This window comes from Festucalex cinctus, chromosome 2 (genome assembly GCF_051991245.1).
Source record: "Festucalex cinctus isolate MCC-2025b chromosome 2, RoL_Fcin_1.0, whole genome shotgun sequence".
NCBI lineage: Eukaryota > Metazoa > Chordata > Actinopteri > Syngnathiformes > Syngnathidae > Festucalex > Festucalex cinctus.
The window spans coordinates 33,070,609-33,083,223 of NC_135412.1; the positions used below are offsets into that span (position 1 = coordinate 33,070,609).

At 39.5% G+C, this 12,615-nt stretch overlaps 1 long non-coding RNA gene across 1 annotated transcript in view; it reads right to left on the reverse strand.

Annotated features, from left to right (window-relative positions):
* Positions 1-5,341: 5,341 nt before the first annotated feature.
* LOC144014615 (uncharacterized) overlaps positions 5,342-12,615 on the reverse strand; it is a 101,505-nt gene continuing 94,231 nt past the window's right edge. Inside the window, exon 4 of the long non-coding RNA XR_013282509.1 lies at positions 5,342-5,502. This is a non-coding gene — a long non-coding RNA (uncharacterized LOC144014615). The remainder of the gene's footprint in view (positions 5,503-12,615) is intronic.

Here is a 12,615-nt window from a genome sequence, read left to right on the forward strand (position 1 = left end):
AAAGTATTAGTATTAGCCAGCGATCCAAGATGGCGGGATCTTCTGCGCATGCGCGTCACCGATCACGCAGGGTCACCGATAGCGTCTTGACAGCGAGACCTGTTGCGGCTCATATTGATCCATATATAAGGCGCACTGGATTATAAGGCGCATGGTCAGCTTTTGAAAAAATTGAAGGCTTTTAGGTGCGCCTTATAGTGCGGAAAATACGGTACACAATATTGTACAATCAATTACACTTTGTAGCAACATGAGTGAAAACTCCACTTAAATTTGAGCAAATGAAAGTGTGGGTACACTGCATAAAATGGCAGTGATTCCTCATGGCAAATGCCATATTTTTTTGTGAAACGTCTCAAATGAATGCTGAAAGTCAACACCTCAATCACATCTTCGCGATTTCAATTCAAATCCCTTGTGTGTGTGTGTATGGAGGAATCTAAAAAAAAATAAAATAAAATAGATTAGCGCTTCATTGTCCCAATACTTCTGGACCTAAGTGGATGTTGGAACTGGATTCATTATTAAGTGTATCACTGCAGACGTTTGATACTGCTAAACATTTGGTAAAATTTGGTAGCCTGGAAACCAGACTCATCAATGTAATGATTGAGGCTGATCACAATTGCCATCAGATGCATTTCTGAGTAGGGATGTAACGATAACGGCAATATCGTGATATTGTGATATTAAAACTGCCACAATATCGTCGTCGTCATGTTCACAATATTTAAAAGGAACACATCTGTGAAAAAAGTCAGGTTGATTTCCATTCGTGCAGTTCTAGCCACCCTCTAGAGGCTAGTTTATTCATGCAATTTAATTTTCATTAGGGATGTTTTGGCCTTCTATGTTTAAAATCTATGCTAATTGTCAGATGAAGAGGAACCTAATTTGCTTGTGAAGCGATCAATGTGTGCTTGCATTAGCCTCAATATTGTTATTAGAGATTGTAGGTGGTTTATATGCATTGCTGTTATGTAAAAAAAAGCACAATATTGTGCTTTTTTTAGTATGATATATATATATATATATATATATATATATATATATATATATATATATATATATATATATATATATATATATATATATATATATATATATTTACAATATTGTGCTCTTTTTTAAGTATCGCCAACCCCCCACAATATCGGGATAATTATCGTATCATAACCTTCCTATTGTGATAATATCGATGTTTGGATATCGTTACATCCCTATTTCTGAGGTGCGGCGAACCTGAACAAACAAACAGAATGAACCAATCAGCGAGAAGCTGGACGTGAGATAAACGACTCGTGGAAGTATGGATTTACACATTCATCGTCAGCCGAAACCTTATAAGTCAAAATTTGGCAAATTTAAAATTTTTTCAAAAATGTATACTTTTGGTTAGTTCACACGTACGGGTATTAACAGGGCTCGACACTGCGACCAATTCACCCTCAAAGGTGGCCAACTCTACAGCCTGTGCTGGCGAAATATTAATCCAGTACCACGGTGTGAGTACATGTTTTAATAAGTGCTGCAACGGCTCATCTTTGAGCCGTGATCCGTATGGATCAAGTGCCACGGTTTGGGTCGTACATCCGCGGAACGCGTTGCGGAGGCCAACCTCAAAATAAAAGCCTTCCCAGTAATACATTGACATCGATGCAATTGCCTTGTTACTTGTATTTTGAAATTGACCCACGTAGCTCGTGACATCTTCCAGATCAAGGCGGCCAGCTTAACTAGTCCTAAAGTGGCTGTCGACTTCCAACATCAACACAACGCCACCTCGAAATTATATTTAATTGCCAATTAAAGATGCTAAGAAAGTTAATTAGTCTGTCATTGTATGATTCGGCACAAGTCTCCGGCATTAGCAACTAGCTACTTTAACGGGAGCGTAAACAACAGCGCTTGGCGAGCCCAACTGCAGCCGCATTCAAATACTGTCGGACATTTCAAACTCAGACAAAGAAAAGTCCATGAATGCACTAACTGTAAATAACTGCAAATATCTAAACAATGTAGGCTTTCTATCAATCTATAAAAGCTGGCATACATTAAGAATGATGGATGTGAAATCACTTTTATTTTTTATTTTTTTTTTAACTTTATTACAAACAATGGTCCATATAGTCAGGTCTGTTTACAATACATAATCATCTACTAGGCTTCCATCCTCCATTCTAGTTTTTCACATTCTTTTAAAGTAGGCTAATGTAAAATAATTGACCTGTTTTATTACAGACAAATCTTGTTACAGTAAAATATTTTGCAGCTATTTGTTGAGTCGCTGTCAATCTTAACGTCATCTGAAACTACGCTATACAAATTGAGACAACTTTACTTCAGCAAATACGGCCATGCTGTATCTCCCTCAAAAAGGGTGTGACCAAAACCTGTGTGGTGCGACCAACTGAAAAAGTTTATCGCACCAGTGCTACGGGTGCAAAGGTTAGTGTAGAGCCCTGGTTATTTTTATTAATTATTGCCAACGGCTAACTCTCTTGGATGATGCAATGTTCATGGTTGAACAAACATGCCATTTTTGGGGTCTCGAAAAGTGACGATTTCGGGGGTACAAGCAACACCAGCGATATGCAAGTGTTTGGGAACTGCACGCTTTCTTTCAAAATAAATGCTTCCAGTGGCGTCAGCTGCTGGGGTCTTAATGACTCTATGAGTTTCACGTCATTTAAAAAGCAGTTTAATACTGAATGAAATAAACGACCATCTCTCCCACACACCATTTTTTTTTTCGCTATGAGGATGGGCTTTCGGTGCCGAAAAGTGACGTTGCGCATGAAGATTGTTATAGCAAACAAAGAAATCTGATTGCACGGTTCGTTTTTTTAACTGGGTTGAACAGTGGCCAACGGAAGCCTCTCTCGACCCACTTTCTTTTCTTTCAACAAAGTGGCTGTGGCTGGCCAGTTTAAAGTTTTGGAACTAATTTCTCGATTTGTGCATTGACACACATATATGCAAATGCTTAGGCGGTAAATTGTTCAACATTTTGTTTTTGGACTGAATTAATCAGCTCTCTAGTGGGAAATGTTTAAAAAAAAAAAAAGAAGAAGTACAGGGCCTAATGGAACAAAAGATTAGCTGGTAACCATGACTTAAATGTTTTGACTTTAAGAATGTTACTTTTTCATGGGCAGCTGGAACTTGACCTACATCAAATTTCTCTGTTTGGGGATTTTTCAGGTCCAAGAGTCAAAGAAACAATGGAGCAAAATGGACTTTGAAGTTGCTGTTGAATAAAAAGCGCAGGACTGACACATGAAATGCCCTCACAGCTGGGCTGCCCCCAACCCAAAGAAAAACAAATACTTTGAGAGAGGGGGACACGCCACTCCTGTCTCAGCTCCATAGGACCAGGAGGTGGGCTTTCACGATATGCCTGTAATGATGGATGGATTCAGAGGAAAGTCTATTCACATGGAGATGTTACATCATAAATATTTACACAGGACTGCCGTATCCATGTAGCCTTTACTTGCTTTGACACAGTGGAAAAAATTTAAAGGACAAAAACGGCAATAGAGAAGTGGGGGGGGGGGGGGGGATGCTAAAATTGACTTTATTATCGCATCCTGACTGAATCAGTAATGGCGATTATGCTTAATAGGTTTCCTTTTTGCAAAACCGTAGATATTTTTCTAGACTAGTGACTGAATGAACTCAATGTTTATTAAAGAACATACAGAAAGCAAGACAAAAAAGTGAAGAAAAATAATCTATGTTTACAAAATCAATAATGGTCAAGTCTGCATTGCGTTTTTCTACATAGGAACACAAGAAAAAAAACGTGTCAGCTACAAAGTAGGTACTAATGTTTGGCAAATCGTCATTTTCCTGAACAAACAATGTGCTTGAGCCTAACGAGAAGGAAAGGGGAGACGTCACTGTTGGTAAGCAGCCCTATACATTTCTGCTCAGTGAGCTCAATTAAAAGCCCAAACGTCCCTTGAGATCGTCCCTGGGACCAATGAAAACAAATTTGGCAGTTTAATTTTCTTCCCACTGTCTAGGAGAGCGACTGCATGCTGCTCCAGGAGTGTTCCCGGGGCCTATGGTACGTCTACGAGAGCCATAAGCAGTGGAGGGGATGTCACGCCAACACCGCGTTAAAGCCAGCCGGTATTTATAAGTTGCATTAACATTTATCAGAAGCCAATTAAACTAACGATGTTGCTGCTATGTGGTTACCCACCAGGGAAGCGTTTGGATGCTATACACAGTTTGACAGTCATACTGTACTTGGAAAGCAACTTGTTCATGTGTAGAGCTGTGCAGCACTTAAGAGTACAGAAAGAAATGAAAATAATTTTCACTTAGTGCCAGATTTGTCAATTGACGTCTCCTCTCCAGTGTGCCAGTGACACCATCAGACACAAAGGAGTGTGGCGTAGCCCTCCGCCTCAATTCACGATCATGCCAGTCCTCAGTGGTAGCCGGGGTCTCCGAGTTTGACATGTGGCAGCCCACGGTGTCACTACTGAATGTTGAGATCCCTCTTGACTAAGAGGCCAGGGGCAGGGGTTGTTGTCTGCATCCTCATGACAGACTCCCACATCAGCATTGTGCTCATACCAGCTAACATCATTAGCACACATGGTTTCATCTCAGGGAAGAGGAGTAGGAGGAGGAGGAAGGGGGGGGAAGCAACCCAGTTTCTTTAAGTCACAAGTCATTAGTGTCCTCTGGAGAGTCAAATTGTACAGAGGCAGATTATTTTTTTATTTTTTTTATTTTTTTTTATCAGCAACAAAAGGTTTTATCCTCTTGTTAATTTGGTGGATGTCATCTGGACTTAGATGTCTGTGTCTAATGTCTGCCCCAGTAATAAATGCCATACCGCGAAAAAAAATTACATTATTTTGTCAAGATGACAATGTGGGATGTTGCTGTGACAATTTCCAGACATAAACCAGGTATCATGGAACATCAGCCTGAAATTAACACAACAATTAGATAACGACACAATGCACCAAGTAAATGGACCTGTTGTTCCATAAAACCTTGCCTTCATAATATCTGTGCAACACAACGAAAAAGCAAATCTCTCCAGCTGTTCATGTCAAGGATCTCATAAAAGCGCAGTTGTTGTATGTCAAAAGCAGCATATTGTTCTTGTAGCAGGGAGCCAATACACTGTCTGGCATGTATTTTACACAGTGTTACATACCTCATCACATGACAAGAAAGGGAGTGAGCGAGAGGGGCCCTCTTTGGAAAACAGATACATCAGTGTGCCAGCGTAGTGTACGACATTGCTGTGAGTTAATCAGTTGGAAAATAAAACGGTGGGATTCTAATAAGTCATTTGTCAATTTTTACAACCCCCAGACACATTGATCCATGGGGATTAATGAAGATGCCTGATATTGTTGTAGATATGAACAGGGGAGATGGTGGGGACAGTCATCAGTCATGTTGGGGATTTGTCTTACCTCGTTTTCTCTTCCTGGGGAGTCACTCCGTTCAGGAAGCTCACTTCATCTGGAACGGAGAGTGAAGGAGAAGCAAAAAAAAACACAAAAAAACATAGATGCACATTATTGCAACATATACTGTATAATTGAAAACAGGCCTTGTTGTCTATATGCACCCAATGACAACAATCTGTACTCCTCATGACTTGTCACTCACATGACTTTTATAAACGGTATGAAAGTGCACATATGTCACAGTAGGAGTAAAATATAAATTGTGCCAGGAACACTTGTGAGAACACAAAGTGGCGTCAAGAAACAAATGGGTCAGAAGACATACTTTCATCAAATACAAATTCACTATAAATCAAACTTAGACCATGATATGAATTATTTTGAATTTAACTATACATTAACTGTTAATATACATTGCATTCAACACAGTAATGTCAGTGTTTCAACTAGCTGTCCAGGATGGTACAATCCTATAAAAGTCTTTCTCAAAATGTGGGCCGCGAACTTCATGCCTGGCGACCGATCCAGGGGCGTAGCCCATTTATTTACATGTGATGAAAGCAAAGATGCCGAATTAACATTTGGCCAGTCGCTTTTTCTATCGGGCGCTCGCATGTGTGTCACTCCAACATGACCACTGTAAAAGCTTACCGCTCACCACTGCCGTGAATACTGACTGTCCAACCACAGGATGCACCAATAATCACATTAAAATGGCAAATGATTTCTGAGAATCTTGGTTGATGAACTCCATTAGTTTGCGATCTAAAGCAAAAAAAATTTCCATTAAAATGAATGAAAATACAGCCCCAGAACCATGTTATACTTACCTTGATTTTATGGGTTGAGTGTAAAGAAGAAAACTATAAACCCCTTATTCCCCCTTAGTCTTAAGAATAGTACAAAGCCTATGCGTGTGTTAGCAGAACACGGCAAGTGGGAGCTTTCCGCCATATGACCTGCAATGTGACCAGCCCGTATGGCAGCTCCTACAACATATGGCAGATTTCACAAAACTAAACTGTGGTGAGATCAGAAACAGAAACATTCTCATGTTTAGCTAATATTTCCTTTTATTTATTTCCTTTTAATATTAATTATTTTAGGGTGTAGTTTGAAGGTCACGTAAGTATATAATGTTGTTACAATGTCATTCCTAACCTCAGCAGCTTTATCTTCAATAACTAACTTTCAATCACTTTTTTTTTATTTATTTTTTTTATGTTTTCTCAGCCACTTTCAGCTCTCAGCTATGTTTCAGCCATGGAATGTAAGTAATGTTTAATTTATTTCAATATCCACTTGCCACATGTCTCTCATATTTGCAGAAAATTATAAGTGCATTTGTCATTTATGACACCCATTAACCCTGACAAAATGTAACATGAGGACAAACACTGACTTCATCTGTGCTGGTTGAGTCACTTTTAAATCCTCTCAAAAGTTTCCTAACCTTGAGAGCCCATGCATCCCGAAAAAGTAATAATAATTCTAACCTGATCTTCCTACTTATTTTATATCTCCCCTCAGCAACCTAACTTCTTCTCAGCAACAGTGCAGTTATTAATTCATGAGGCACTAATTAGTTCTTTGTTTAATTTTGTGTTAAACAGACTGACCGGAATGATAACGACTCGCGCTGTAGCGCTTCGGTCCCATGCCGCTCCTGTTTGCTACAACAAGGGAGCATCGTGCGACTAGCATGATGAACCCAATTCCCTTCTAAGTTGCACTTCATTAAGTCAAAATGTGACAAGGAGCTTAGAGGAAGAACTGGCAGATCTGATCATACATAACAATGCAGGCCCAGTAAGTTTCTGGGAGGGGAGGGATGGGGTGAACAGAGAGGGGCTTGGTGGTGTGGGACGGAGTGGATTCGTGGATGCACGTTGATAATTTTCTATTTTTAACCCTTGGGGGACATCTTTCATTTTCCTTTAATTGTTTTTGTTCTGAGCTGAAGTGTCCTCTTTTTAAATTGCAGCTCCTATCAAGTCCCCTGATCAACCCCCTGTGCAACATTGCAGGCAGACAAGTAAACAACAAGGTTGCCCTTTTGCATGGTGCAAACACTCACGACACTCTCCCAACCCAACTCCTATAAAGTCTTCAACTATTCGTGAGGAACCGTCGCATGATGATGGCAAGGCTGGGCTGATCAAAATGAACATTTTTGGCAAAGTAAGTTGAAAAACCTGCTGAGGTGACAGGCCTGTAATCTCAGTTCATTCGTAACGTAAGAATGCATTAAGGTGTTGCCGTATGTAGGGTGAATGTACAGTACATTATGGTGAAAAACACATTCCATAACAATCTCAAGGATTGTTATTACTTACAGAGCTTATTCTATAACTCATTTCATCCAATGAGTACACTGTCATCCAACATTACACTTTGCTGTGAATCTCAATTTCTCTCACAATGGATGAATTCTTCAATACACGTCTGGGTTTGTACAGACGGGGGGAAAAAAACAAAAAACTTTTGCCAAATGGGGTATTTTTGTTCCAAATGCTATTTCATCAGCTGACAAGATGTTTAGCCTCAGCAACGTCTGAATATATGATAACATCAAAACGCGGACAAGTAATTACACTGTATAATAGGCAAGATTGGCATTTTCAAAATCATTTTCATGTGGATGGAAATGACATTGCATTGACTATTCTGTATTCACTGGTGCAGATAAATAAACAAGGCATGGAGAGGAGGGGGTGTTGGGGGGCATACAGAACGCAGAGTACAATGGCAAGCAGGTCAGTAATTAGAAACTCTGTTTGCACAGTAATAATTTTAATATATTCATCAGGAAACAGAGCATGCCTAGAATGATAAAATCCTATCAAGGAACATATCCCAGCCGCATTAACCTTTTAAACAGACTGACAGAACATTGTTGGGAACCTTGAAGAACAAATTAATAATAATAATAATACACTCACATAGAAGTCCTTATGTAGTCACACTTCAACTATACTGTATTTGGAAACAGTTCATCTTAAATAAAACCACAAGATAAGGATATACAAGGACTTGTTTACATGTGCACATTCTTAAATACAGAACAATCATTTTACAACCTTGATTACTTTTAATGCTCCATTTCAAAGTGCAAATGTACTGAAGACTGACTGACTGAATACCAGCACTGAAACACAATCTGCTGATTGCACGAGTGTTGACAGCATGTTGGTAACCTTGTTTGTTAATGAAGGTGGCGGTGATGATGCTATGGAAATGTTTGCAAATTGCTTTAAGGAATCCTGACATGCAAAAAAAACCTTGCCCTCCCAATGTCATTTCTCAAAGAGACACGAATATGTAATTGTAGAGGAATTCAAGGTGGAGTACAAAGGTAATTATTCTCAGGTAACTGAAAGGAGTTGAAACACCTTGTGACATTTAACTAATTTCATTTCACATAAATGTAAGACAACAGCAAAAAGCATTGTGCTTTTCGATTCACCATTCATGTGTGCACACGTTTACTTTGGAAACAATTCAAGGTCAAATTTTTGGGGGGAGAGAGTCACAAAAATGTTGGTGTGGTCCTCAAATGGGCACCAGAGATTGATGTTTGGTGCTCATTTTTTCCCCCACCCTCCGACGTCATGGATTAACTTAAACTTACGGCACATCTGGGCAAGGTTTATCATTAATATGTGGAGATGTCATTTCAATAATTAACATTTTTCACTTTTTATTCCCTAATTACATGTTATACCAGGGCTACACAATGGCAGCTTATTAAAACAATATGAACATATGAATTTCTGTTTTATAAGTTCATATATAACACAATTGAGTTGCGTGGCCAGTGTGAAAAATTGCCCACCTCTGACTTGCAATATGGGACTCTGTGATCAGCTAGGTAGTTTACAACACTTCTCTAGGCTAGTACGTAAGGAAATATTTTTGATGGACCATCGGAACCATGGCACAGCAACACGAAGATAACTGGCTTTCCGGCAGCTCTCCTACGACGGGTTTGGCCACAAATCTAGCAAATATAGTCGTGAGCACTACAGCCAGCCTAGTTGAGCCAGCTGCCACAATGGTTATTCATAGGATACGCAACATGCCACAAGGATCAACTTCAAAATAAAAGTGCAACATTTAAGACTGTACATGGATATCACTGCCTTAATTAGCTTTTATTTTGAAGCAATTGTTGTGACAGCTGACTTGACCTCAGTCAAGCTGGCTAACTTCCATTTGCAGTGCTCTTGCGCACCGGCGCACCGCTTAAGTGCATCGCTTCTTATAGCCATGTTCCATCTACAGTAAAAATTGTACTTCCGCTTGTTTGGTATGCTCATTTCAACAGCAATGGGAAAAAAGAGGGCTTGCTTTGGCTTAATAGAGAAATATATATATATTTTTCCCAACATGAAGGATAGTAATAATAACTCAACAACTGAGCTCTCGTAGAGTTACATGACATACTAGTTATGATGTATATGATGGCGCGCTTAGTGTGATCGACTTGTCCACACTTTGTAACTTTGTATAGTTTTGTTTGGACTTAGCTACAATATATACCATCAATTAATAGAGGAATAGTCAATGTAGGCTCAACATAACAGTTTTTACTGCAACAGTTGCCAATATACGTTCTGGTTGCTAGTTTGCTCACCAAATAGATTTTGAAATGGACAGCTCTTTCTGAATGAAACCCCCTCTAATTACATGAAATATGATCCACAACAATGCATCCGCCGGTCAGCATTTGGGGTGCATCAGAAAGGGAAACTGACCATTTACTCATGCATATTTGACAGCACCTAGTAGGCCCCTTTTTGAGCTGTCACTTCTGGCTTCTATTCTCTTGTCCCCCAGGAGAGGACAGAGTCGGGGGCTTAGGGGGCAGCTAACGCCACAGTCCCGCTGGCCCGTCCTCGCCTAATTTTTGTTGTCCAGCCCTTTGAAACCTCAATCTCATGCAGAACTAAAGAATGGTGATCCATGTGCAACAAGTGCCGGTGCCATGGAAACCCCCGTTTTCCTCAAAAAATATTCCTTTTTATCCCTTTTGAAGAGCTGTCAGCAGGCATCACACGACCCCAGGCCTGACCATAACAAAGCCTATTTTCTGCCTGCTTTTTGATTGATTAAAAAAGACTTTCTAGTAAAACCATGTTAAAGGACACAAAAAGTGACACACACAAGAAAGGGCCATAGCAGATGGCCCAATCAAACAGGTTCCCTGGTAATAGGGCACAGAAATAGGAAAATATCATCATTGTGACCAAAGAGAGGTCAGGCCAAGCGTGAAACTTGACAACAATGGTGATTAAGAGAATGATGGCCAAAGTTTGGGATTATGTAGGTAGGTTATGTCAAATTAACACACAACAGTGCAGTGTTCAATTCTGATACACAAACTGTGCTTAAATTATATCATCAGTGCTCAAACTTGCTAATCTCCATTCTGTCTTTATATTTCATACAGTGTTAAAATGGTGTGAACTTACACACAATGCCTGCTTAATTGTACCAAAGGACATTTTGAGTTGGTTGGTTGGTTGGTTAGGGTTATGCAAAGAGCATTTACATCAGTTTAAATAGGCCAACGGTCTCCAATTTGGAGATCATATGAGTCTCCATAAGACGGTAACTGTGACTACATTTACATTCAGTCAATAACCCTTTTGAAACCCAAATATTCAGATTTTGAAAGGCCACGTAAACGTGTAAAATCCTGAATATGTTCTTAATGACTACATTTACATGCAGGCAATAACTAAAACCCAAATATTGGCAAAATTTGAGTTTTGTAAGGCCATGTAAACACGTGCAAATATGCTCTTACTCAGGTTTTAAAAACCCGAATAAAAGCATTATTTGTGTTTTTAAAAACCTGAATAAGACCTCTGGGTTACCCCTTTCATAACCGGAATTTTTGCTCATATTAACGCATTTGGAATATCTCGATTGAACGGTGCGTTGTTTTTCGCTATGCGTATGCTCTCCATTTTCTTCTTCGTCTTCTTATTCTTTGCTTATTTGAATTCTCAAGAAATCTTGGTCTATGCAGTAATGACATGTAGGCCTATGCGTAGCTCCGTCCCTACTCACTTAAGGAGCCTCGCTTGAATGCACTGATTTCTCCGTGACATTTTCACGTTATTTTGTGTCTATATGGTGAAAATGCCAAGTATACAAGTTCGTGCTTCTAGCGTGTAACCCACTGGAAATACTCAAGCCGCTGTAAACAAACATGACGCTGGCAGCATAGAACCACACTTCTCGAGCAAGGAGGAAACCGACTGCTTTATTTAGCGTAGTGAGTGACATAAATATAATTGAACATAAGTTAAAAGCGTAAATTATGTTATTTATGTAATTACGTATTCTGCACATCGCGGTCCGAATGGGATATTCCAATCGAGCACAAATGACATGTAAACAAGAGTAACCCGGTCCGCCACTCATGTACGTGTTACCGCGATTATTTCACAAACCCGAATTCTGACCTTAAGCCGAATATTGACTGCATGTAATCATAGTCATTGAGGTTTTTAAAACCTCGAATAAGACATCTGGGTTACCGCTTTTCTAACCCGAACAAATTGGTCATATATACGCATTGCTCTATTCGCGAGGCATCTTGGTATTGCAGCGCCGTCCCACTCGCTAAATGTGCCTCACTTGAATACATTGATTTCTCAGCAGCGTTTTCATGTCATTTTCTGTCTCTACGGTAATTCCGTGCTTCTGGTGTGCTGTCCATCGGAAATACTCAAGAGGAAACCGACTATTTTATTTAACATGGTGACATACATATAACTTATTTTATTGGCTGTAGAACGTTAAGAGCAAATGTCTATTTGCACAATGATGTTGTCCGTGCTCCACGCTTTCTAACCAAGTATACCAATTGGACACAATAACCATGTATAAGGCAGGAACTGTTCGCTCACGCATGTAAACGGGTCATCTCGAATGTTTCAGAAGCCGGAATGTTGACCTCAGTCCGAATATTGCCTACGGGCAGAGTAATTTAACATTAAAATATAAAATTAAAATGCAAGAGCATGGTGACATAGCTGCTCTGTGAGAAAATTTACTTTAAAGTATGATTACAATTAAGTTTAATGCGTTGTGTAAGCTATCTAATACAAACTAACAATGATGCCTCTTGCATACATGTATTTGCATTTGG